At 35.1% G+C, this 24,357-nt stretch overlaps 1 long non-coding RNA gene across 1 annotated transcript in view; it reads left to right on the top strand.

Moving 5' to 3' along the window:
• LOC132365490 (uncharacterized) overlaps positions 1–23,509 on the top strand; it is a 65,969-nt gene extending 42,460 nt beyond the window's left edge. Inside the window, exon 3 of the long non-coding RNA XR_009503107.1 lies at positions 23,354–23,509. This is a non-coding gene — a long non-coding RNA (uncharacterized LOC132365490). The remainder of the gene's footprint in view (positions 1–23,353) is intronic.
• Positions 23,510–24,357: the final 848 nt, after the last annotated feature.

The following is a 24,357-nucleotide window of genomic DNA, read 5'->3' as shown; positions in this document are numbered from 1 at the left end:
CAAATCTGCTCTTTTTATTCCAAAATAATTCATTGCTCTGCAAATTGCCGTTGTCTCCATTAGCTAAGAACTCACAACTGAGAAGTTGAACTAAACTCGTTTTACTGTATTTGCATGGAGATAAAATTGTCACAGACATCATTTATCTCTATATATTATCTGGTTCTTTCCAAGGAAAATTTGTGCTGTGTCTCTAATTTTTTCACTTGAAAATTACCAGAACAAAAACCCTGTAATGTTCCATGAGAAAAGAAGAAACGGAACTAAATGAGCACAGAAATATCAACCTAATACCTGGAAATCAGAAATACATTCCCAGGACCTTACCTAACAAGTATTGGAAGTTTGATTAGGCTCCCCTGCCCATGAAGTATGGCTTTGCTGTCCAAAAAAAAATGTCTGTTTAAGATTCTTAACAGCTTTCCAAATGATCTACATTGCCACCACAGATGAAATGCCTCTGCCAGCCACATCAGGCTGATTGGGGCAAACCATAAAAAAGTGCCAAACTGCATTCCCTCATGGATTCTCTTAGCAGAGAAATCCAGAGAGAGCAGCAAATAAAAAATTAAGTTGGTGCCATAACTGAGGCAGATAACTAGGGGGATGCGATTAGAGGTTGGAAGTGTCAGGTAGGGGTAGAAACAGGGTAACTGTTCTAATGAATGATCTCAAAGGAGGTAGACTCAGACTGGTCATAGATAACTGGCCAAAAACTTGACAGAAAAAGCTTCATTTCGTGTAAATAGTTGGGACAAGTAGATAGTTTGATTTAGTTTCACGGTTAGATACTTTTAATCAGGTTGTTATGTCAACTTTGCTTATGGGCAAAATTATATGCTCCTAAAAATCTATGGTTGTAGTAGCTCAGATTTACAAAATATAAGCAATCCAAAGTATCTGAGACCTCCTCTCTCTGTCTTTGAGGAAAGAATTACTTCCTCATGTTTTGATTGGAGATAATCAGATTGACTCTCACAAGAGAGGATTTGAGTTCACCAGAGATGGTACCATTGTCGTCTAGGATGTGTCGAAAAATTTAAAACAATAAGGCCTTCAGAATATGCTGACCTGAACTGAAGTGAGGGTAAAAATGTAAGATGCACTGTTGTGTACTCTGGTGTCCGCTACATAAACCTGGCTTTAGCATACCTTTGTTAGAAGGTTTAATAGATATTGATTATAACCCTATGATTCTACCAATGTTGTATCTATGATAGATCATTGAGCTATGTAGTAGGCTGAAAAACAATATATTCTATATAAGCATTCCACACTTTTTAAAATGAATATTTGTTCATCACTGTCACCAACCATGAGGTTTGCAATGTACTTAGAATGCTGTGTCCTTCACCCACACAAAATGGGGTTCCTCCCTAAATTTTTTTTATCAGTACGCCTATCTATAATAAAAATATGCAATTCCCTGTCCAGTATAGTTTTCTTCAAAGAGCATCTACTCCTTCAAATTCATCTCTCAAAAAACTAGAAGCATCTAAAACTTGGTGTTAAGTGCTAATATTTTGTTGCCTTTATAGGACATTCTTCACATGTTAAAGCCATAACTATTATGAAAACATGTAGTTCTCACTGTTTGCCTATTCTAGGATGGAGAGAGAAGGAAGATCTAGTGCTGCATTTGTCTGGTGGGCTTACAATGGCCACAGATGTTGATGCTAATAACATAACAGTATGGCATGGTTAGTCATTTAAATGAACTGACAAGAATATGTATTTCTTTACCAGGTAAAATTAAGTGCAATTTTATAGTGATATAATGATTGAACAACATTTTTCCTGCTTCCTCTTATGTTCTTTCTCTTTCAAGCTTGAGCAATTAACCAGAACCTTTTGAATAACACTGTCTTTATTGTTGATAAAGTATTCCTGAAATAAATAAAATATCTGGAATCCTAACTACCCAAAGCAATTGAGTTTGAACTTGTCAGTCTAATTTTTCATCATTTTGTTTCTTTTTTAGATAATTTTTTCCTTATCCCAAAAGTAATGTATATACTTCTTTGGAAATTTAGAGGCAAAGCATATAGAATGAACTGTTAATATTTTAATGAAAAATGAATAAAATATTCATAGTCCTTTATAGAGAGAAAACACTTGCTTAATCACCTCTGTTCTGGCACTCACTGCTAATTAGCTTGGAGACTGCTGGGTAGGGATATGTTTATTAGGCTGAAAAACTGAGTTGGACAGTAGGTAATGTGTCTGGTTATTAAAAATCAAACTTTAATGCATAGGTTACAAAGTCCTCTTATTTGCATTGTCATACAGCATTAGACAATATCTACAAAGTTTCCCAGACAAATTATTAGTCAGATGGAGAGTTTATAATTTCTGGTAACAGGGAGCTCTAGGTAGATAAATCATTACAAATTGCTTATTTCTAAATTACACTGTATTTTATAAAAGTTAAAAGTTTGGCCATTTCAAAAAGAAGATCACAAGCAAATATGGATCTAGCATAAGCAGCTGTGTTAGTACACACACAAGAAGTGTGATAATGTTTTTGAATTACATTCTGGAGAAAGTATATCAAGAATGCCATGACAGTTGACACAGGTTAAAAAGGATAAATATAGGGCAGAAAGATAAGTCATGCTTCAATACCTTCTCTCTTGTCTTTATTATCTGTTTCTGCTCTAACTTAACGTACCTGGATTTTGATGTAGTACTTAGAAACTTGGAGTAGGATTTCCCCAGGGTGTCATGACTTCTATATTTGCTTGGGAAGGAGAGGGAAGGAAATGAATACTATGTGCATCCAAATATATGCTCAACATTTAAATACTATAGCAGCACAAAGCAGCTGCTCAGTGAAAATTTTTGAAGGATTAGTTGCTAATTTTTTTCTTCCACTTACTTTGGGATTATTTGGCCCTTCTCTTTCTGGCCAGAAGAGAAGCTTGGAGCATTGATTTTACATCTTTCATATTCTCTGCTATAAGGAGTTGGACTTTAATTTCTACCAACAATGTTTTCTCTGTAAAATTTTTGCAAATATTTCCTTAGGTTTCCTCTTAAGCAGTTGGTATTTTTCTTATGTTACTATCTTTTAACATTTCATGCTTAAACTTTTTTTTTGCTGGGAAAACAACTTTCAATTTGATTACATACCCCAATATTTTATTCCTCTTGCTATAATTCTGGAAAGAATCTACTAATAAATATTCATAAGCAATGGTGAATTTTAAGTAAAAGAACAGATCTCCTCTAATAGAAGAAAAAAATGTTTGTAAGCCCTATAGAACAATAACTTTTCATGTAAATGTTTCCCTATTGAAAGAATTATTAAACAACCAAGGAAAAAGTACTCATAACTATATCCCCCTTTAGCATAACTGGACTTCCTCAACCTATTCATAAAAATGACAGCACATTTCTAATAATAATTCAAATTTCACTAGTTCTTACCCCTGCCTAATACTATTAGAATTTCAGCAACTTGAAAATGGGTCATCCCACGTTCTCTCCCCCAGCTCAGTTATTCTGCAGGTGACCAAAAAGTCTCACAATTAATACACAATACAGCTGTTTCCTGCTAGGTGCTTCCATTACTCTTGCACGTTGTGCCACAATCCTGCAAGGATAGCTGCTGCTCACCAGATACCACCAGAGACACAGAAGATTTTGTGTGAAGGGAGATGTTGTGCTCAGTCTTGGGAGAACTCCTCTCTGACCTGTGTTTTCCACTCTGCTAAGAGGATCTCAAAACTCTGATGCTTATGCATCAAAATTTTTGGAAAGCTTTAGTTACAATTCCTCTGCACTTTATAGGACTCAACTGGAGTTGAGTCAGAAGACAAATCTAAACAACAGAAACTACGACATTCCCAATTTATTATTGATAGAGATCTTAATAATTACCTATAATTTCCCTTACACTTTTCCAATAGCATAGGCAGACTTTATATAAATGTATATGATATGATACAAGCTCTGTGAGAGTGTGTGTGTGTGTGTGTGTGTGTATCAGACATGGTATCTCATGAGACTAACATAAGCAGATTTTTTTAAAAAACAACAAATTTGTGTTGTTATCCAAAAGTTCATATAAGTAGAAAGAAAAGTTTTCAACGTAGGCAAAAATTTAAATACACGCACATACACACACATACAAAACAGATGTTCTTATGAAAAGAGAGATTCAGTTGTCAGTTGTATTCCATAAATATTGATATGACTTTCATCTCACAATTTCCCTCAAACTGATGTCTGAAGTCCGAGCATTTAGATTCATTTGTCCTAAGCTTTTACAGCTCATGTTACATTGAATATGAAATGATTGATTAGGAGCACCCTAAGCTACTGTGACCAGGAAGAATATTTTAGAGACTTACAGAGGAAGAGTGATATCAGCCATATGTTAGCTCAAAGAGGGATTCTTCTGCTCTGCAAAGCTGAGTCAGAAGATATTCTCCCTGCAAGGTGGTAGAACACAATGCTATCGAAGGCCACAGCATGGGCAAAATGCAGAGGCAGCAACCAGGGATGGCCCAGGGCTTAGATCAAATGAAAAGACAGCACTCTTTATATATACATAAATGGAGATAAAAGTCAACTCTGTGAAACATGTGGCAGGCATTTTTCATAGTAAATTGGAGGGGACAAATGTTCTCTAGATTTCCTCAGATAAAACTCTGGCATTTAAACTGAACTTTGAATTTTTGCACTAAATGGCAATATAATGTCACTTCCTCCTGAAAATCCAATAAATCTATAGTAAAGGGATTTTAAAGACATAACCTGATAAGCATGGGAGAACAGCAAAGTATACAGTATATGACAGAAGACAAAGGAAAGAACAGGTGATGGATACAGAATATCAAGAAAACTAGGCCTTAATTCAGCAAGCAAAGTTGAGAAGTAATCCCGTTTACATCACAGAATGCTCAAACGTTTCATGAATCTATAGCACCAGATACCTCTATAAGGGTGGCAGGGAAGCAGGAATGTCAGGAGGATTGGGTGAAAGTTGTTTGAGTTGCATTTAGATTGCCATCTTATAGTCGTGGATAAAGCCCTCCCCCACCAATTCCTTTACCCCTACTACTTGTTTTCTAGAAATATATTCATTAAAGAGGATATAATGAAGAGTGTTTGTGGCAGAATATGCTAGATACAGTTGAGGATCTGACTGTGTACTGAAAATAGGGGGATAAGTGAACATATGCATTCTGAATGCTAAATGCTGAGGACCCCATATCCCTTCTACAATTTGACACTCAGAAAGATGATGGCCAAACTGTTAGTTCTCACACAGAGCATTAGAAAATTTTTCTCTGGGAAATCAGACAAACCTTAGAGAAAAGACCTAAAAATACAGACATGGAGACTTTCCAAGTTTCTCACCTAGATTGCCTTAAAACAAGGTTTCTCAATAGTGGCCATTATTAAAAAATAAATAAATAAATAACAGGTGTTGGTAAGAATATGGAGAAATTGGAACCACTGTATACTATTAGTGGGAATGTTAATGATGTAGCCATTATGGAAAATAGTATGGAAGTTCCTCAAAAAATTAAAAATAGAATTACCACATGATCTGGCAATTCCACTTCTGGGTATTTTATTATCCAAAGAATAGTATTCCATTGTATGTAGATGGACCACGTTTTTATCCCGTTCATTCATCGATGGAAAAAATAGAAAAATATTAACAAAATACTTAGGTATTAAGGAACACTGTCTTTAAAACTCATATTAAAAAGAAAAAAATTAAACTGATATTATGATTTATCTATAAAGAGAAAGGGCTACTCAAGAAACAGGAACCCAAACAACTAAAAATAAACATAGAGCAAGATGCTCAACCCAGGTATTATTCAGGAAATGCAAATTAAAGAAACAAATGTGCATCATATTTCAGTTATCAGTTTAGAAAAATAAAAGTGCAGTTGCATTTAATGCTGACAAATGAGTGGGACAAAAGTTATTTTCTTATACTTTACTGGTGGGATTCCGAATTGATACAACTTTTTTTTTTTTTTTAATTTTATTTATTTATTTATTTATGGCTGTGTTGGGTCTTCATTTCTGTGCGAGGGCTTTCTCTAGTTGCGGCAAGCAGGGGCCACTCTTCATCGCGGTCCGCGGGCCTCTCACTATCGTGGCCTCTCTTTTTGCGGAGCACAGGCTCCAGACGCGCAGGCTCAGTAGTTGTGGCTCACGGGCCTAGTTGCTCCACGGCATGTGGGATCTTCCCAGACCAGGGCTTGAACCCGTGTCCTCTGCATTAGCAGGCAGATTCTCAACCACTGCACCACCAGGGAAGCCCACTTATATGGATATTTTTCAACAGTAAATACTACAGTGCTACATGATCTGTGGTTGGTTGAATCTGCAGATGCTGAGAAATCATGGATACAGGGAGTCCCCTGTGTTGTCCAAGGATCAACTCTATTTAAAATATTGTTTAAAAAATAAAAGAAAAAAAAATGTGACAGAAACTCTATGTGGCCCACAAACCTAATACATTTACTGTCTTACTCTTTACAGAAAACATCCATCAACTCAAGTTCTAAAAACAAGTGCTCATGAATAGAAATAGGATGTGAGCCATAAATATGAGTCATATATGCATTTCTAAATTTTCTAGTAGCCATATTTTAAAAAGTAAAAAAGAAACAGGTAAAATTAATTTTAATCCATGTTATTAATTAACCTAATTAATCCAAAATATTAGCACTTCAACATGCAGTGAAAAATTATTAACAAAATATTTTGTATCATTTTTTATAATAAATTTTTGAAATACATTGTATACTTTACTCGCCACTTCAAATTCAGACTACTCAAATTTAAAGTACTCAGTATGCATCTGTGATTTGTGACTACCATATTGGACAGTACAGTTTAAAATCCATTGGGGGGAGGGGTTCCCTCATAATTCAAGAATATTCATATAAATACAAAAATATCTAGCACTCAAAAGGGAAAATTTATAATGTCTAGCATCCAATCAAAAATTACCAGGTATGCAGGAAAATGTGATCCATAATAAGAAAAAAAAAATCTAGCCAATCAAAACTGACCCAGAAATTAAAGATGTTAGAATTAACATACAAGAAAATTAAAATAGTTATAATAACTATATATCTGTCGCCAAAAAACAGAGATAAGGAATATAGTATGTAGAATATTGAATATAAAATCTAAAGTATAGAATATAGAATATACAGGTATATAATCTAGAATATATATAATCTAGCGATCAAAACTATAATGTTGGAGGTGAAAAATACCCTGGGTGGGATTAATAGCTGATTAGACTTTGTAGAAGGAAAAAAATTAATGAATTTGATTATATAGCAATAGAAACTTTCTATAAAGAATTAGGAAAAAATAGAATCAAAGAAAATGAACAGAGAGCATCAGTGATATGTAGGACAACTTCAAGAAGCCTACTATGAGTGTAATTGAAGTCTCCAAAAAATTGGGGAGGGGACTGGGATATGAAAAACATTTTAAGGGAAAAATGAACAATATTTTTCCAAATTTGCTTAAACTAAAAATTCACATCCAAGAAGTTCAATAAACTACTAAGGAAAGCAAATTGGAAGAAAACTAAAGCAAGGCATATCATAATCAAATTGCTGAAAACCAGTATGACAGAGCAAAACAAAGGCAGACAGAGAAAGAAAGACATGCTACATAGAGAGAAGAAAAGGTAAAGTTGACAGCAGATTTCTCATCAGAAATAATGCAAGCAAGAAGGCTTTAGGGTAATATCTTTAAAGTACTGAAAGAAAAAATTATTGCCAACCTAGAGTTCTTCAATAAAAATATCTTTCTAAGACAAAAGCTCAATAAATACTTTCCAGATATACAAAATCTGAAAGCAGACCTTCCCTACAAGATATATTTAAGGAAGTTCTTCAGGCAATGGGAAAATGGTAAAAGATGGAGATACTTATATACACAAAAATACAAAGAAAACCAGAAATGGTACCTAAATGAGTCAATATGTAAAATTTTTTTCTTATCATTTGAATCTTTTAAAAATATAATTGTTTAAACAAAAATACTGACAGTGTATCATGTGGATTACAACACACGATAAGTAAATATATGACAACCAGAGCATAAAGCCTGGGAGAGACCGTATGTGAATAGCTATATCACTTGAGATTTGAGGCTATGAGTTAATTATGTATACTATAAATCCTAAAAGCAAACTCTAAAACAGGGCAAAGATATATAGCTGACAATTCAACAAAGGAGATGAAATGAAATTATTTATATATATAAATAATATTTATATATATAAATAAATAAAGTTTATATATATAATTAATATAAAACTGTCAGAAAAATGAAACAAAAAATCAGGTCAGAGAAATGAAAGAGAGATAGCAATATGATAGACACAAATGTAACAATTTCAGTAATTATTAAATGTAAATCAGGGGTCTAATCATCCCAATAACAGGCAGATATGATCAGATTGGACCAAAAAAATAACACCCAACTATATGATCCTTACAAAAAACAAATCAAAAAAAGCTGGATTAGCTTTATAATATTAGAGCAAATTCAGAGAAACAAATATTACCAGAGTTAAGGATGTCATGGAGTCAATTTATCAATAGTATATAATATTTCTATATACTTATGTGCCTAATAATGCTTCAAAATACATGAAGCAAACACTGATAAAATTTCAAGGAAAAATAGATAAAGCCATAACTGTGTTCAGAGATGTCAGTAACCATTTCTCAATAGTTGAAATGACAAATAGACAGAAAATCAAAAATATTATAGGAGACTTGAACAATATTCACAATAAACTTAACCTAATGATGTCTATAGAATATGACATTCAACTATAGCAGAATATACATTTTTTTCAAGTGTATATGGAACATTTAACAAGATAGGCCATATTCTGAGCCATAAATTAGTCTTAAAAATTTAAAGAGATTCAAAATATGCAAAGAATGTTATCCTACATTAAATTTAAATTAAATGGAATTAAATTTAAGTTGATAACACAAATATCTCTGGAAAATTCCCAAATATTTGAAAACTAAATAATACACTTATAAATAAACCATGAGTAGATAAAAAATAAAAAGCTGAATTAGAAAGTATGTTGAACTGAATGAAAATGAAAACACAAAATATGTGAAATGCCATGAAAGCAGTACTTGGGGGAGGGGGAATTTACAGCAGTTAAATGATATATAAGAAAAAAAGAAAAGTCACATGTCAATGACCTCAGCAACCACTTTAGGAAACTAGTAAATGAAGAGCAAATAAAACTTAAAATAAGCAGAAGAATAGAAATAATAAAGACTAAAGCAAAAATCAATGAAGTAGTAAACAGAAAAAAAATAGAGAAATAAATGATCCCAAACTCTGGGTCTTTGAGAAGTTTAATAAAATGGATAAAACACTCACCAGACTTGTTAGGAAAAACCGAGAGGACACGAATAGCAATACCAAAAATGGGAGACTTGTCATTACTCCATTTTGGGGAGACTTGTCATTACTCCAGAATCCACAAAGATTAAAGAGATAAAGGAAATATTATGAATAACTTTATGTCAATAAATTTGACATCTTAGATGAAACAGACAAATTCCTTGAAAAACAAAAATTACCAAAACTCAATGAAGATATAGGTAAACTGACTAGACCTACATCAATTAAATAAATGCAAAATTAAACTACATTGAAATATCACTATAAATCTATTAGGAAAGCTGGTATATTAATTGTTTATAAGGATGTGGAGCAACAGGAACTTTTTTTTTTTTTTTTTAATTTATTTATTTATTTTTGGCTGTGTTGGGTCTTCGTTTCTGTGCGAGGGCTTTCTCTAGTTGCGGCAAGTGGGGGCCACTCTTCATCGCAGTGCGCGGGCCTCTCACTATCGTGGCCTCTCTTGTTGCGGAGCACAGGCTCCAGACGCGCAGGCTCAGTAATTTGTGGCTCATGGGCTTAGTTGCTCCGCGGCATGTGGGATCGTCCCAGACCAGGGCTTGAACCCGTGTCCCCTGCATTGGCAGGCAGATTCTCAACCACTGCGCCACCAGGGAAGCCCAAACAGGAACTTTCATACACTGATGTTAGGAATATAAAATGGTACACCCACTTTGAAAACAATATGGCAATTTCTTTAAAAGGTAAAAAAATACACCTAACTTATGATTCAGCCACTCCCCTTCCAAGTATTTATCCTAGAAGAGAAATGAGAACATCATATGGCCATTCAAAGACTTTTATAGGAATGTTCATGGAAGCTTTACTTTTGATAGCCAAAAACTGGAAACAATCCAAATGTCTGTCAACATTTGAATAAGCAAAGGATAACAAATTGTAGTATAGTCATACAAGAGGATGCTACTCAGCAATATAATGAATGAACTATTCATACACACTAAAATGTGGATGATGCATCTTAAAATAATTACACTGAGTAAAAAAGCCAGACAAAACATTCTATTAATTTCTAGGAAATGGAAGTGAATTATAGTGATAGAAAGCAGATCCGTTGTTGCCTGGGAAGGGAGTGAAGAGGAGGATAAGGGAGAAATTACCAAGGGCCAGAAGGAAACATTTAGAAGTTAGGGATGAATTCATCACCTTGCTTGTGAGTTTCATGGATATAATATCTATGTCAAAATTTATCACTTTGTACACTTTAAATATGTGCAATTTATTTTATGTAAATTATATCTTAATAAAAGTTCTGTATGTATATATTATGTATATATATGACTCATGGAGCTGTGACTCAGTTATCACATATGTGTGACATATATACACATATGTCACATATATACATATGTCATATATGCATACACATATATATATGGCATATGGGCACAATTTATGACTACGATATATGTGCCAGATATATATAATGACAACTGTGCCACAGCTCCAAGAGTATCATGATAGAAGGAGCATACATATTTAGGGATATAATATTAGAAGATCCTCCTTACCATCATCTTTGGAGGTCTTTCTGGAAAAAATATGTCCTCTCTCTCTCTTAAAAGATTTGTTTTTCCTCCTGGAGGCTGTGACATCCATAAATAGCTGAAGCTAGGCTTCAAGCTAGTGGGTATTGAGAATAACTCAATATATGATAAGAAAGTAGGCATTGTCCCCTCTTCATAGAAGTTGGAAATACCTGAATCAAATATCAGAATCATATACATTTTCAATTGTGGTGAACCTGAATCATTTGTTTTAACTACAAAATTCCAAATGTGGAATTTTAATACCACAATTCTAAGTTGAGTCCTATTTGAAGTTTTAGTCATTATAGAATAATATGAATACATCACACCTGTAGAACCAGAGCCTCAGAGCACATCAAAAAAATAAACCTTTATGATAGGCTTATAGTGAAAATCAGTGGCAAGGAACAGTGTATCTAATTTGTCTGGCCAAACATTAATCATGGGCTCAGAAATACTTGATTTTCAGACGTTTAGTTAGAAGCTAAATTGCTAGTCAATATGAGAGAAGGATTTTTAAGCATATTCTGTTATAAATGTTGCTTATAATTTGTACTGCAAGTGTAATTTTTAAAATAAATCAACACTTTAATGTGATCCTGGGCCACCAGATACATGTTGACTCATTCACCTATGCCACTGTTGGTTGGTAACCTGGTCCCCCTGTAGACAGGGAGCAAGGAGAGACCAAAAACAGAGGCAGGACACTCCAGATTGGTAGGTGGCAGGTTTAATAAGTAAGAGAACTTATAGTACTTACAAGGCTTGTCTTGGGCAGCCACAAGACAAGTAGATCTCTGCACTTGACCATCAGAATCTTAAAGTTTATAGAGAAGCCTCAACTGGGTTCAGTCATATATACCATGCAGCTAGTCTCAACGACACCTTATTCTATCAAGGCTACATCTTTGGAATAGTTCCCACTATGGGAAAAGCATATATTCCAAGGACAAGGAGGGGGTGAGGATCCTCTAATTGCCCAGTTCCAGCTCATGGGTCAAGTGGAGGTCGCGTCCTCTCAGTGACCTCCTCCAATAGCCACATGTTGCTAGTGTCTTGGGATTCTGAAGAACATGAGTGAGCACGGCTTGGAACAAGCAGACTGTATGGCCCCTTTATTGCCCTCTTAATGTCACTGGGGAGATTTAGGCCCAGAGAGGGCAAAGGTAGTTCTCAAGTTCATACAGCAAATAGTGATATATCTAGGAATAGAACTCAGATCACCTGCCTTTCCCACTGTTACCTCCTGATATGGGTAAGTTCAGGAGTTGGGGCAGTCATCCTGGGGAAATCAAGAAACAACCCAGGGGTTCAGGATTCAGGACGGGTTACCCCATCGTGAAACTAATATCTTTTAAAACAGCGGTGAGAAGTAAGATTTGAAAAAAATCTTAAAACGATACAGAGAACATGAGAGAAGTAATTCTCAGGAGTACAGCTGCTTCTTTAGTATTCATTATGTAAAAGTTTGATAAATAATTAATCAACCATTTTTAAAACTTTATCTCTCTTATTTGGGAATTTTAATAGGTCACACTTTCAATTTGTTTGTATGCTTAACGTTAAATATTTACCTCTAACAAAAATTTAAGTAGTGAAGTAAGATTACTATTTTATTAATATTAATCAACACATCCACATTCATATCTTAACCTATTCAAATTTAGTTAAAGTTTGCTTTTGAGCACGTTGAGATTTAGTATAACTCTGAGTTTTCATTTCTTTGGACATTTGGACTGGCAAACTCCATTTCTCTCTAAGATACTGCATTTAATTTTTTTTGGTGATAGTAATGATGTAGGGAATTATCTGTTGATATACAGAATGATCAAACCTGTCCCTTCTAAAAGACTTAAGACTCATGAACAAGCATAATTCAAGAAAGGGAGATAGGCCGTGGTGTGTGTTTATGAATGTACAATACAATACAGAAAAGAAGCCATACTATTAAAAGATATATATAAAAATTTTGTTACCTTAAAAATTGTTACTTTTCTAAGTGTTTTTAAATACTCAGTCCATTAGTAGCTTGCGTCTAAAGCACAATTCAGGTTTACTTTTTACTATCTTTTTTGATGTTTGTCTCATACTATTTCTCTAATTGCTTTACACTTTCAAAATACTTTTATGCTAATGTGTCTTAGCAATATTCCTTCTTAGAATAAGACTGGACCAGGAATATTATGTAATATTACTAAGGCAGTTTTGGTAAGGCCAAGGCAACTCTTCAAAGGTCTTTTTTCACTGGCAATTTATATTTAATTTACATCTCTCCACCAACCAATATTGAGGTTCATCCTTAGAGTGATAACTATATCTTCTAGTAGCTCCGTGAAAAATGCATTTTAAGTACTCTCGAAAGTACAGTGAAAATAAGTAATCAATGAACAACTGTAGCATTATTCAAATGGTTGTAAACAACTATTCAAGTTTATTCAAGCTATAGATTGTCCCTGGAAGTAGATATGGTAACACTCTACAGTTTGGGGTAAATGCCAAATGTAGTTTCAGCACACCATTTGTAATAATTTCAGAAATTGAGATTTGTAAGTTTGCCACTGAAAACAATTTTTTTAGTCCTTTTCTAGGCCATATCTGATATTGAAATAAGTTCTTCCAAACTGAACAGGTTTGCACCTGATTTAAAAGTTGGGCTTTATTAATATGTAGTGAACTGTGTTAAGAAGCAACATATTTTCCATTGAATTAGACTTTTTTGTTGTTTCTAAGGCAATTAAAGAGAAAACAAAGAAAGGATAAACCTGAGTAACTGTCTAAAAGCTGTCATTAATGTCCAGTGACTCACTGCTGCTTTAACTATGGCTTTCCTTCAGGGCTGATTTATTCACAGATAATTCGTACTAAACTCATTATTGAAATCACAAGACTTTGGGAGACATTCTGGAGTGAATAGTGACCTCCAAAAATCCATGTCCACCAGAACCTGTAAATATGACCTTATTTGGCAACAGGGGCTTTGCAGATAGTATAATCAAGTTAAAATGAGACCATACTGGATTAGGATAGGTCCTAACACAATGATTTATGTTCTAATAAGAAGAGGGAAATTTGGGTACAGAGACAGACAGAGGGAGAACACTATATGAAGATGGAGCCACAGGGTGGAATAATGCATCTACAGCCAAGACATGCCAAGATTGCCAGCAACCACCCAAAACTGGGAGAGAAGCTTGGAACAGATTCTCCCTCAGAGCCATAAGAAGGAACCAATCACTGAAAACTTGGTTTTGGACTTCTAGCCTGGAGAACTGGAATAAGTATCTATTGTCTTAAGCCAGCTGTTTGTGATACCTCGTTATGGCAGCCCTAGGAAATTAATATAGGATAGATACATAGTTTTGATACACAGAATTGCGGGGACCTTCACTTTTAATTTCAGATTCACTTTTCTCTATTTACTTCTCAGAGGAAAAGACCTATTTACTTTTCTAATTCCCCTTTGTCTCTCTCTCTCTCTTTACTTATAAAAAACCAAAAAACACAGAAAGTATATAATAATGTGATGGTATTGACCTATATAAAAATCTTATCATGGTGTTTTATCAAATCAAAAGTTTTCTTTACAGTTCTTCATCATCTCCTCCAAAGAGAGTTTTCTAATGTTATTTGATAAATTTAAATTGACTAAATTAAATTTTCCTGCACTTTGTGAAAAGACTTAGAGTTCTGAAATTTTGTTTTGAACTTAAAATTATTTTGCAAAAAATAAAATACGAAACATGCCTTATTTCATTGTTTACCTCATAGAAATACAGCAGAAGTACTCTTAGCCAGAAACCATCTAGCTCACTCTTTTATAAAATATTCAAGATGTTAGAAATTTAGCAAAAAGAAACAGAAACAAAAATACACTTAGATTATCTCTTTGAGAAAATAAATATTTAGTGCAATCATAAAATATATTATGATATTTGTGATATTATTTAATCCACTAAATTTGGTAAACACAGGGAAAGCCATATTTGTAGGAAGGTAGGTGACATCAAAAACTACAACCATTCTCAGTGATGTCAATGTTCACAGAACAGAAATATGAGACATAGTTCTTATCTTTCTTTCACATGGGTTATTCTTTATAGGTTTATATGTCTTAAATTCACAACCCATGAATTTAACTACATTAACATTTTTTCCTTTTGTTTTAAAATTTGTATCAAGAAGGATTTACAGTCACCCATGCTGGGGTTAAGTTGAGTAACTTAACCCCAGCATGTGCTCTGTAGCTGTCAAAGGACTAAGAAAAAAACTCTGTCAGATTTAAAGTCTAACAAAATAATCAGAAAAAATAAGTTTCTTTCTATAGTTATTCCACAAAAATATTACCCTTCACTTCTAGAGAAACATAGTAGAAAAGTACTTTTAAAAAGCAAACAGAGGGTGTGGAGTCAAGTCAAGATGGTGGTGTGGGAAGACGTGGAGTTAGCATCTCCCCACAACTAGGGTGCCTGCTGGCTGCTGTTGGGGGACCCTGATGCCCAAGGAGATGGGAGGAACCCCCAAGTGAACCAGTAGGACATAGGGGGACTGATGGGGGAGGGAAAGTGGAGGCCAGACAGGATGGGAAGAGTGGGAGAGAAGCAGAGGGCGATCACTGGCCCACTCAGGCTGGGGAGGCTGCTGAGTTCCCAGGCAGGTCCCCTGCCCTCCAAGGTCCCCCTCTCCCCCTGCAGCTGCATTGGTCCTGGGGACATAGAAGGGAGGCTGGGAAGATCAGGAGAGGGGCCAGGAGGGGCCTCCGGGACCGGAAGAGCAGAGGAGAGGAGGGCATTTGCCCCACCCACTCGAGCCTAGGAAGCCTGCTGGGCTCCCAGGTGAGGTCCCCTGCCCTCTGAGACCAGGGGTGGAGGGCATGCCTGAGCTCCTTCTGTTCCTTGAGCCTCAGCCCCACCCCCCACAGCCCCCAGGGCCTTTTCCATCCCTTTGGGTCCTGAGCATAGGTCACACCCACTGCCCAAACCTCACCCTTGCTTAGGCCCTGTTCACCACGGCTAAGGCCTTTTAACCCTTTTCTTCTTTCTTTCTTTCTTTCTTTCTTTTCCCTCCTCTTTTTTACTATTGTGGTACTGATGTACCTTCCAGTTGTTGAATCATCTATATTTTTATTTTTATATTCTTTCTTACATATCTGTTAGTTTCCTAGTCTAATTTTATTTTTTACTTTGTTATTGTTCTCTTTCTTTTTCTTTTTTTTTGCCACTCCACGTGGCTTATGGGATCTTGGTTCACAAGCCAGGGGTTGGGCCGAAGTTCCTGTGGTGGGAGCTCCGAGTCTGAACCACTGGACTAACAGAGAGCCTCAGACCCCAGGGAATATTCACTGGAGTGAGGTCTCACAGAGGTCCTCATCTCAGCACCAAGACCCAGCTCTACCCAACAACCTACAACTCCAGTGTGGGAAGCCTCAGGCCAAACAACCGGTAAGACAGGTACACAACCCCATTCATCAAAAGAAAAAAGAAAAAAAAATGAGATGGCAAAAAAATGTGTCACAGATGAGGGAGCAAGGTAAAAACCTAGAAGACCAAGTAAATGAAGAGGAAATAGGCCATCTACCTGAAAAAGAATTCAGAGTAATGACAGTAAAGATGATCCAGAATCTCAGAAATAGAATGGAGGCATGGACTGAGAAAATACAAGAAATGTTTAACAAAGATCTAGAAGAACTAAAGAACAAACAAACAGAGATGAACAACACAATAACTGAAATGAAAAATACACTAAAAGGAATCAATAACAGAATAACTGAGGCAGAACAATGAATAAGCAAGCTGGAGGACAAAGTGGTGGAAATAACTGCCGAGGAGCAGAATAAAGAAAAAAGAATGAAAAGAATTGAAGACAATCTCAGAGACCCCTGGGACAACACTAAATGCACCAACATTCGAATTATAGGGGTCCCAGAAGAAGAAGAGAAAAAGAAGGTGTCTGAGAAGATATTTGAAGAGATTATAGTGGAAAACTTCCCTAACATGGGAAAGGAAATAATAGTCATCAAGTCCAGGAAGCGCAGAGAGTCCCATACAGGATAAACTCTATGAGAAACACACCAATACACATATTAATCAAACTAACAAAAATTACTCAAAGAAAAAATATTAAAAGCAGCAAGGGCAAAACAAAAAATAACATACAAAGGAATCCCCATAAGGTTATCAGCTGATTTTTCAGCAGAAACTCTGCAGGCCAGAAGGGAGTGGGAGTATATACTTAAAGTATTGAAAGAGAAAAACCTACAACCAAGATTACTCTACCAGCAAGGATCTCATTCAGAGTCAATGGAGAAATCAAAAGCTTTCCAGACAAGAAAAAGCTAAGAGAATTTGGCACCACCAAACCAGCTTTACAACACAGGCTAAAGAAACTTCTCTAGGTGGGAAACACAAGAAAAGGAAAAGACTCACAAAAACAAACCCAAAACAATTAAGAAAATGACAATATTAACATATATATCGATAATAACCTTGAATGTAAATGGATTAATTGCCCCAACCAAAACACACAGACTGGCTGAATGGATACAAAAACAAGACCCATATATATGCTGTCTACAAGAGACCCATTTCAGACCTAGGGACACATACAGACTGAAAGTGAAGGGATGGAAAAAGATATTCCATGCAAATGGAAATCAAAAGAAAGCTGGAGTAGCAATACTCATATCAGATAAAACAGACTTTCAAATAAAGACTGTTACAAGAGATAAGGAGGGACACTACATAATGATCAAAGGATCAATCCAAGAAGAAGATATAACAATTATAAATGTTTATGCACCCAACACAGGGGCACCTCAGTACATAAGGCAAATGCTAACAACCATGAAAGAAGAAATCGACAGTAACACAATAATAGTAGGGGACTTTAACACTCCACTTACACCAATGGACAGATCATCCAAATAGAAATAAATAAGGAAACACAAGCTTTAAATGACACAATAGACCAGATAGATTTAATTGATATTTCTAGAACATTCCACCCACAAGAGGCAGAATACACTTTCTTCTCAAGTGCACATGGAACATTCTCCAGGATAGATCACATCTTGGGTCACAAATTAAGCCTCAGAAAATTTAAGAAAATTGAAATCATATCAAGCATCTTTTCTGACCACAATGCTATGAGATTGGAAATCAATTACAGGAAAAAAACCTGTAAAAACACAAATAAATGGAGGCTAAACAGTGTGCTACTAAATAACCAAGAGATCACTGAAGAAATCAAAGTAGAAATTTAAAAATACATAGAAACAAATGACAATGAAAACACGACAACCCAAAACCTATGGGACGCAGCAAAAGCAGTTCTAAGAGGGAAGTTTATAGCAATTCAATCTCACCTCAAGAAACAAGAAAAATCTCAAACAATCTAACCCTACACTTAAAAAAACTAGAGAAAGAAGAACAAAGAAAAGCCAAAGTCAGTAGGAGGAAAGAAATCATAAAGATCAGAGCAGAAATAAATGAAATAGAAATGAAGAAAACAATAGCAAAGATCAATAAAACTAAAAGCTGGTTCTTTGAGAAGATAAACAAAATTGATAAATCATTAGCCAGACTCATCAAGAAAAAAAAGAGAGAGGATGCACATCAAAAAAATTAGAAGTGAAAAAGGAGAAATCACACCTGACACTGCAGAAATACAAAGGATTATAAAAGACTACTACAAACAACTATATGCCAGTAAAATGGACAACCACGAAGAAATGGACAAATTCTTGGAAAGGTACAATTTTCCAAGACTGAACCAGGAAAAATTAGAAAATATAAACAGACCTATCACAAGTAATGAAATTGAAACTGTAATTAAAAATCTTCCAACAAACAGAAGTCTGAGACCAAATGACTTCACAGGTGAATTCTATCAAATATTTAGAGAAGAGCTAACACCGATCCTTCTTAAACTCTTCCAGAAAATTGCAGAGGAAGGAATACTCCCAAACTCATTCTACGAGGCCACCATCACCCTGATACCAAAACCAGAAAAATATATCACAAAAAAAGAAAATTATAGGCCAATATCACTGATGAACATAGATGCAAAAATCCTGAACAAAATACTAGCAAACAGAATTCAACAACACATTAAAAGGATCAAGTGAGATTTATGCCAGGGATGCATGGATTCTTCAACATATGAAAATCAATCAATGTGATACACCACATTAACAAATTAAGGAATAAAAACCATATGATCATCTCAATCGATGAGATGCAGAAAAAGCTTTTGACAAAATTCAACACCCATTTATGATAAAAACTCTCCAGAAAATGGGCATAGAGGGAGCCTACCTCAACATAATAAAGGCCATATATGACAAAGGAACAGCAAGCATCATACTCAATGGTGAAAAACTGAAAGCATTTCCTCTAAGATCAGAGTCAAGACAAGGATGTCCACTCTCGCCACTCTTATTCAACATAGTTTAGGAAGTCCTAGCCATGGCAATCAGAGTAGAAAAAGAAATAAAAGGAATACAAATTTGAAAAGAAGAAGTAAAACTGTCACTGTTTGCAGATGACATGATACTGTACATAGAAAATCCTAAAGATGCCACCAGAAAACTACTAGAACCTATCAATGAATTTGGTAAGCTTTCAGGATACAAAATTAATGCACAGAAATCTCTGGCATTCCTATACACCAACAATGAAAAATCAAAACGAGAAACTAAGGAAACACTCTCATTTACCATTGCAACAAAAAGAATAAAATACTTAGGAATAAACCTGCCTAAGGAGGTGAAAGACTTGTACTCAGAAAACTGTAAAACTAATGAAAGAAATCAAAGATGACATAAACAGATGGAGAAATATACCATGTTCTTGGATGGGAAGAATCAATACTGTGAAAATGACTATACTACCCAAAGCAATCTACAGATTCAGTGTAATCCCTATCAAACTACCAATGGCATTCTTCACAGAATTAGAACAAAAAATTTTACAATTTGTATGGAACAACAAAAGACCCCGAATAGCCAAAGCAATCTTGAGAAAGAAAAAATGGAGCTGGAGGAATCAGGCTCCCCAACTTCAAACTATACTACAAAGCTACAGTAATCAAGACAGTATGGTACTGGCACAAAAACAGAAATATTGATCAATGGTACAGGAGAGAATGCCCAGAGATAAACCCACACACATATGGGCACCTAATTTACAACAAAGGAGGCAAGAACCTACAATGGAGAAAAGACAGCCTCTTCAATAAGTGGTGCTGGGAAAACTGGACAGCTACATGTAAAAGAATGAAATTAGAACACTACCTAACACCAAATACAAAAATAAACTCCAAATGGATCAAAGATCTAAATGTAAGACCAGACACTATAAAACTATTAGAGGAAAACATAGGAAAAACACTCTTTGACATAAACCACAGCAAGATCTTTTTTGACTCACCTCCTACAGTAACGGAAATAAAAATAAACAAATGGGACTTAAGTAAACTTAAAAGCTTTTGCGTAACAAAGAAAACCATAAACAAGACAAAAAGACAACCCTCAGAATGGGAGAAAATATTTGCAAATGAAACAACAGACAAAGATATTAATATCCAAAATATACAAACAGCTCATGGAGCTCAATATCAAAAAAAACCAAACAATCCAGTTTAAAAATGGGTGGAAGACCTAAATAGACATTTCACCAAGGAAGACATACAGATGGCCACAAGGCACATGAAAAGATGTTCAACATCACTAATTATTAGAGAAATTGAAATCAAAGCTATAATGAGGTATCACCTCATGCCAATCAGAATGGCCATTATCAAAAAATCTAGAAACAATAAATGCTGGAAAGGGTGTGGTGAAAAGGGTACCCTCCTGCACTGTTGGTGGGAATGTAAATTGATACAACCACTATGGAAAACAGTATGGAGCTTCCTTAAAAAACTAAAAAGAGAACTACCATATGACCCAGCAATCCCACTACTGGGCATATACCCTGAGAAAAGTATAATTCAAAAAGAGACAGGTACTGCAATGTAAAATTGCAGCACTGTTTACAATAGCCAGGACATGGAACCAACCTAAATGTCCATTGACAGATGAATGGATAAAGATGTGGCACATATATACAATGGAATATTACTGAGCCATAAAATGAAACAAAATTGAGTTATTTGTAGTGAAGTGGATGGACCTAGAATCTGTCATACAGAGTGAAGTCAGAAAGAGGAAAACAAATACTGTATACTAACGCATATATATGGAATCTAAAAAAAAAAAAGAATGGTACTTATGAACCTAGTTGCAGGGCAGGAATAAAGATGTAGACATAGAGAATGGACTTGAGGACATGGGGTGGGAGGGGGGAAGCTGGGGCGAAGTGAGAGTAGCATTGACACATATACACTACCGAATGTAAAATAGTTAGCTAGTGGGAAGCAGCAGCATAGCACAGGAAGATCAGCTCAGTGCTTTGCAATGACCTAGAGGGGTGGGCTAGGGAGGATGGGAGGGAGGCTCAAGAGGGAGGGGTTATGGGGACATATGTATGCATATGGCTGATTCACTTTGTTGTACAACAGAAACTAACAGTATTGTGAAGCAATTTTACTGCAATAAAGATCTATTTATAAAAAAGCAGATAAAAATCTGCAAGTATTAGATATTTTAGAAACATCTTTTACAAAGAAAATTACTTTCAATATATGTAAAACTGGAACTATTACATTTCAGTTACTTTACATGCCTGAGAAATAAAATATAATAGAAGGCAAAAATATTTATAAGAAAACATAAATTCCAGCTGCAAAATTTCCAAAGAATCAATATTTAGGATGATTTTTCTCCAATTCTATTCTGAAATGGAATAAAGGTATTAAATATTTTTGTGTTCCTTGTAAATTTCATATGAAATGTAAGATCTAGTTTCAGTGATCTATAATTTCAGAGAAATAGGAATAAAATTTCCAATAATAAGTTTCTCTTTAAGCCTGAAAATCTTTGAAAGAAGTAATTGGTTGGTTGGTTGATTGGTTGGTTGACTGACTGGTTTTTATGAGTAATGATAGTTTTAGGACTTTTTTTTAAACCTTTACTCCTTTTAGGAGAAACCTCATTTAGGAAAAAAATCACAGGCTGGGAACAGACCATGTAGTTTAGGAGTTCTCATTGGTTCACTGATTTTCTAGAAAAACTCACAGAATTGAGAAAAGCCATTATACACATAGTTATTGTTTGTTACAGTGAAAGAATTCAGATCAAAATCAGTAAAGAGAAGAGGCGTATAAGGCAGTGTCTCAGAGAGTTTCAGGCATGAGCTTCCCATTGTCTTTCCCAGTGGAGTCATGTGGACAGTGCTTACTTCTCCTAGCAATGATGTGTGGTAACACATATGGAGTATTGTCAGCTGGAGAAACTCACCTGAGCACTGGTGTCCAGGGATTTTATTGGGGGTTGTCATGTAGGCATCAATGACTGCCCACAGGTTTGTCCTAAGTCTTCAGCCCCTCCAGAGGTCAAGCTACCACTGCATGGTCCAAAGCCTCCCCAGTAATTACAATGTAAACACAGAGTATCTGGCATGGCCCAAGACCCCAAGTCAGTAAAGGCACTCTTATCAGGCAGGGTATTCCAAGGGCTTATAAGATACCTTTCAGCAACCAGGGGCAATGGCCAAACTTTTAATGTGCAAAGTGTGGATCACACAGACCTGCTGACTGAGAAAGAGAAATGAGTTAAATGACTAAAAAATATAATATTAATAAATTTTTTTATTGTAAGAGATCAATTTCTGATATACAGTAATTTCATAGCTCATTTTATATAAGAAATGTAAACTAGTAAATTTTAGAGTATATTATATTTGAAAACCTTTTGGGGACTTAGGGAAAAAATGTCAAAACATTTTATTGTCTTATTTGCCTCTTAAGGAAGTTATCTGAATTATCTACTCAGATTTCTCAAATCAAAACAAATTATTAAGTGAATCCTTAAGTAACTTCTAAAGTAAATTCTTGCAAAAACTATACTGACCTACTTCACCAGGTTTTATAAATAAATTAGTAAATGGTTAAATATTAATACTAATATAAATTACTTTAGAATGGCACACATTAATAAAAAGACACGAATAAGATAAAGATAGAATAAAACAGAACAAATCATTTCTGCAAACAGAATAAGCAGAAGACAGGCTAAGAAGGAACACATTATATTCTTTCCATAAATACAGGTATCCCCTGCTTTTTGAAAGTTCACTTTATATCACTTTGCTTTTATGAAAGACCTACATTAGTACCTGTTTTTACTAACCAAAAGAAGTTCGAGTAGGATTTTCATTTTTCAGAAAAAAGGCAAAATGTGAAAATAACATTCAGCGTTTGTTTTGCAGGGAGCCTTATCGAGGCAGTGTGCACCCAGCACAAGAGTGGCACCACCAGCTCCTTCTCTGGGAGCTACACTCAGCATCTCAGCCTCAGGCCACCATAACTTTAAACTGTATCTGTGAACATCTGTGCTTTATCTTGCATCCGTTAGCAAGATGTCTCCTAAGGTAATTGCTTCTTTGCTTTAAATCATTTTGGCTTACAGCAGTTTTCATAGAAACGTTCTACTTTCAGATAGCTAGAGAAACTTCTAGTTTTGGATACATCATTGTATGTATACTAAATCTCAAATCAAAATGATCTCATCAGAAGATTTCTTTTAAAAGGACCTTAAGATACTGTAAGAGCAATAAAGGTCATCATCCTGTGGTTTTTGCATTAATAATTCCCCAATTTACACTTCTTAAAACTGTTTTTTATTTCTTAGAACAGCCTTGAAAGTTTTAGTTCTGAAAGAGAAATCAATGATATCTCCCTGAACTCACTTCTTTGTGATAAAAATGCATTTGAGGGCAGATTAAAAAAAACACAATTTCAACAAAGGGTGTATTTATTAATTTCTTCCATAGTCTCATCTCAATGTTACAAGTCCTTAGATCTGTGAATTTTTTACTGCATTTACTCAACTCTAATCAAAAAATTAAAACGTTGGTTTTTTGTTATTATAAAATATTTGGAATGCATCTCTAAGCAAAAATCTTTATCCTGAAAAGATTATTTAGCCCAGAAGTTTCCCCAGCCACTGATAAGTTATTTCTTAAGAAAAAATAATAATAAACTAGGTGTAAGACTGTTTCTGATAGTTATTTGTTAACACGGGTATAGGACAATCAGTCTTTTTCTAGGATGACAAATAACCATCGGAACACATCTTAAATCTGAACTCCATCTAACAAATCAGCAGCAGGCATACTCCAGTAAACCTGAATCTGAAAGCAGTCAATTAACAACATTCTCTTCGGAGTTTCCATACTTCTAAAGTTTACCAATTCCTGAATACCATGCTTCC

Source organism: Balaenoptera ricei, chromosome 4 (assembly GCF_028023285.1).
Source record: "Balaenoptera ricei isolate mBalRic1 chromosome 4, mBalRic1.hap2, whole genome shotgun sequence".
NCBI classification, from domain to species: Eukaryota; Metazoa; Chordata; class Mammalia; order Artiodactyla; family Balaenopteridae; genus Balaenoptera; species Balaenoptera ricei.
Note: the sequence above shows the minus strand (reverse complement) of the source record. Positions and strands in the feature narration are given on the sequence as shown.